This window comes from Danio aesculapii, chromosome 7, assembly GCF_903798145.1.
Source record: "Danio aesculapii chromosome 7, fDanAes4.1, whole genome shotgun sequence".
Lineage (NCBI taxonomy): Eukaryota > Metazoa > Chordata > Actinopteri > Cypriniformes > Danionidae > Danio > Danio aesculapii.
The window spans coordinates 1946708-1951101 of record NC_079441.1 but is presented as its reverse complement, the minus strand read 5'-3'; positions in this window follow the sequence as shown (position 1 = coordinate 1951101).

The window sequence follows — 4394 nt, the reverse complement described above, 5'->3', positions numbered from 1 at the left end:
TTGATGAGCCTCGTCCCAGACTCTCTCGCTCTCCCGGAACCAGTGATCCACTGCGGGGACATCAGATGGTTCGCCATCCCAGGGAAAGAGCGGTGGTTGGAAGCCCAGGACGCACTGGAATGGCGTGAGTCCGGTGGAGGGTTGCCGCAGTGAATTTTGGGCATATTCTGCCCAGCCCAAATACTGGCTCCAGGAGTTCTGGTGACCACTGCAGAAGGTCCTCAGGAACCGTCCCACCTCCTGAATCTTCCTCTCTGTCTGCCCGTTGGTTTGGGGATGATATCCAGAAGAGAGGCTGACGGCCACACCTAGGAGCTTGAAGAAGGCTTTCCATAGACGTGAGATGAACTGTGGACCTCTGTCCGACACAATATCTTCTGGAATACCAAATGACCTGAAGACTTGATTAAAGATATTGTCGGCAGTTTCAAAGGCTGTGGGAAGACCTTTCAGAGGGATTAGTTTGACAAACTTTGAGAATCTATCTACTATGACTAGAATACAGGTATTACCTTCTGACGAAGGGAGGTCAGTGATAAAGTCCACTCCTAGGTGTGACCAGGGACGGTTCGGAATCGGCAAGGGATGGAGCTTTCCAGCGGGTAGATGACGTGGGCTCTTGGATTGGGCACAGTCCTTACAGCCCTGAACATATTGCCTCACATCCCTTGCCATGTTTGGCCACCAGAATCGTTGGGATACTAGCGAGAGAGTATTGTTGATCCCTGGATGTCCAGTGCCTAGCGAGGTATGTAAGGAGTGGATCAGATCTACCCGGTGTTCAGGTGGTATGAACTGCCGATGAGGAGGGCATCCCGGCGGAGCAGGGGCTTCCGGAGTGGCAACGACTGGAGGAGCGTTCCAGGTGATCGGACAAATGGAGATGTGTTCGGGAAGAATCTTCGTTGGGAGTTCTTCATGATCGTGATGCTCGTGTAAACGAGAGAGAGCGTCTGCTCTTAGATTCTTGGGTCCTGGACGATAGGAAATGGAGAAAATCAAAACGTGAGAAGAAAAGTGACCATCTGGCTTGACGTGGACATAGTCTCTTGGCCTCTTTGATGTATTGGAGGTTTTTGTGATCTGTGATCACCTGGAACGGATGTTTGGCTCCCTCCAACCAGTGACGCCACTCCTCCAAGGCTAGCTTGATTGCTAGAAGCTCCCTGTCTCCTATGCTGTAATTCTGCTCCGCCGGGCTCAACTTCCGAGAGAAATAGGCACAGGGATGCAGTCGGGGCGGTGTATCATGATGTTGAGATAATACTGCCCCGACGCCGGTGGTGGATGCGTCCACTTCCACCACGAAAGGAAGATTTGGGTCAGGATGAGTCAGGAGTGGGGCCCTTGTGAACTCCTTCTTAAGAAGGCGGAAGGCTGCGGCTGCTTCTTTGGTCCACTCCAGTCCTTTGGGTTTACCCTTGAGGAGATTAGTGAGAGGTGATGTAATCCTGCTGTAGTCCTTGATAAACCGTCTATAAAAGTTAGCAAACCCAAGAAACCTCTGGAGCTCCTTAATGGAAGTGGGTTCTGACCAGGATAGAACAGCCTCAATTTTCTTCCCATCCATACGTATACCGGTTTGGTCAATGATGTATCCCAAGAAATGAATCGACTTCTGGTGGAATGAGCATTTCTCCGCTTTGAGGTAGAGGTGATGTTCTCTCAATGTGTGTAGGACCTCCGCAACGTGTTGGCGATGTTCGGCCTCACTCCGGGAGTAAATGAGGATGTCATCTATGTACACTATTACACAGTGGTGAAGAAACTCCCGGAGGACTTCATGAATGAAGTTTTGGAATACGGAGGGGGCGTTGACCAGACCGTAAGGCATGACCTCATATTCATAGTGGCCAGTAGGGGTCACGAATGCTGTCTTCCATTGGTCCCCCTCACGTATTCTTATCAGATTATACGCGCTGCGGAGGTCCAATTTAGTGAAGACTTTAGCTTCCGGAGCTGTTCCAAAGCGGCTGGTACCAGAGGAAGGGGATATCGGTATTTTACTGTACCGTTATTTAGGACCCTGTAGTCGATGCATGGACGCAGCCCTCCGTCCTTCTTGGCCACAAAGAAGAAGCTTGAGGCGGCTGGTGATTTTGAGTGACGTATGTACCCCTGACTCAGAGCCTCCCTTATGTAATCTTCCATTGCCTGATTCTCTGGAAGCGAGAGCGGGTAGATCCTACCTCTTGGCAACTGGGCATCTGGAACTAGGTCGATCGCGCAGTCCCATGGCCGATGCGGCGGTAGCTGGGAAGCTCTCTTGGGGCAGAAGACATCATGAAAGGAGCTGTACTCCTTAGGAATGTGGATAGACTGCTTCTCAGGAGGGCTCTCGACCGATGTTGCAAACAAAGAAATGGGGGTTCCGACCTTGAAGAGGGAGATTTGGAAAACAGGCAGGTGTACATCCAGATCCCCATTTCTTTATCTCTCCTGTGCCCCAAGAGATGATGGGATCGTGCTTCACCAGCCACGGGCGCCCTAGAATGATGTCCATATTTGCACCCTCCAGAACCAGAAATTGAATCCTCTCTTGATGTAACAACCCCACTTGAAGAAGGATGTCTTCGCATTGTCGATGGATACGGGTCGAAGATCGAGTGCACTGGGTTATCGGTTGTATCTGGTATATATGCGAGGACGCCTCAGTACGGAGGTGGAGTTGACGACAGAGGGATTGGGAGATGAAGTTCCCTGCTGACCCGGAGTCGATGAGGGCTGTGACAAGGAGAGAAATAGAGGCAGTAGTTATTTGTACGGTGGTAGTAAGTGGTTTACATTGTTCAATATTCGTACTGAATACACTCACTGAAGTCCGAATGGGACGAAGGGGACACTCCATACGGGTGTGTCCACTGACACCGCAGTATAGACACAGACCCCGGGTCAGCCTCCTCTGTCGTTCCGCTGATGTCAGTCTTCCAGACTCTATTATCATGGGTTCTGGTTCTGGAGAGGCTGTTGACTCAGGCGATTGGAGGAGTGCAGACGAGGGGGTGATGGTGTCCTGTTGATAGGAACGGAGACGATCGGAACATCGGAGAGAATGTTGGATGAATCTCTCCAGACCCATTGTATCATCTAATGTGGCCAGTTGGATTCGGAGAGTGGGTTCCAAGCCGAGCCGGTACGTGGTCAACAACGATCTCTCATTCCATCCACTTGCAGCTGCTAGAGTGCGAAACCGGAGAGCATATTCCTGTGTAGATAGAGTACCTTGCTTTAGATGATACAGCTGCTCTCCAGCGGCTACTTCCCCATCAGAACGTCCAAACACCTCTTTGAAATACTCCGTGAAGGTAGTGATGGAATTCATGACCGGCCCGGCTTGGTTCCAGATCGTCTCAGCCCATTTAAGTGCAGGTCCAGAGAGTAGAGATACGATGTAGGCGATCTTCGACTTATCTGTGGGATATAGAGAAGGTTGCATTTCGAATATGAGGGAACATTGTAACAGAAAACCATTGCACTCCCCCGCTCCGCCTGAGTAGGGCGCTGGTCGGGCCATGGGACTGGAAGGAAGGGCCGAAGAAGAAACTGTGGAGGCGGAAGTGCTCGGTGCTGGTGGTGCGTTGGAAAGTGGAGCTGGTGGCTGTAGAATCCGCTTCAACTGGTCCACCAGCTCTTGAAGGTGATCGGGGGTGCTCATGTTGTCGTCGTTATGGGTCCGGGCTTCTGTTATGAAGCGGACAGGAGACAGAGGTAAGGAAACGTTAGGGTGTTTATTAAATGACAACAAGGAGCACATGAAGGATAGCCAGGAGGATCAGGAATGATGTTGGGGTCTTTTCCTCCGTGGCTGGGTAACAGGAATACACGAGGATGGACAGCACACACCAGATACAGCTGACAGAGGATGACACAGACTTGGAAGGACTGGAAGACAGGACGATTCGGGAGGACCAGGAAGACTAGGAGGAATACAAAGAGAACAGGTAAGTAAATCGTTTGTTTTAGCTGAGGATGACTACGCTGAGTGGTCGCTCAGTTGTCCGCTTTCGTCGAGACGAGCCCGGACAATGAGCGACTGGAGTGCTGTGCTTTTATCTGGTGCTCGTGAATGTGATGCAGCTGTGTGCTCATTAGAAGTCAGGTGATGGTGATCTTCGTGAGTGGGGGTCGTGAGAGCCTGACCAATCCATGACAGTAACATAGTCACTGTTAGTTTATGCTCCCAATATTCAATAATCAAACCTAAACAACCTCTTCTCTCCAGTGCAGCGGTGATGCATGCATGCAATGGGCGGAGAATCTCAGTCATGTGATGTACAGTAAATATACAGCACACACACACACATGCAGTATAACTTCAACACAACCAAACACAATACACACAACAGAAGGTGAGGGTTTTTCCTCTCTGCTTAACATCTTTAAGCTTTACATTG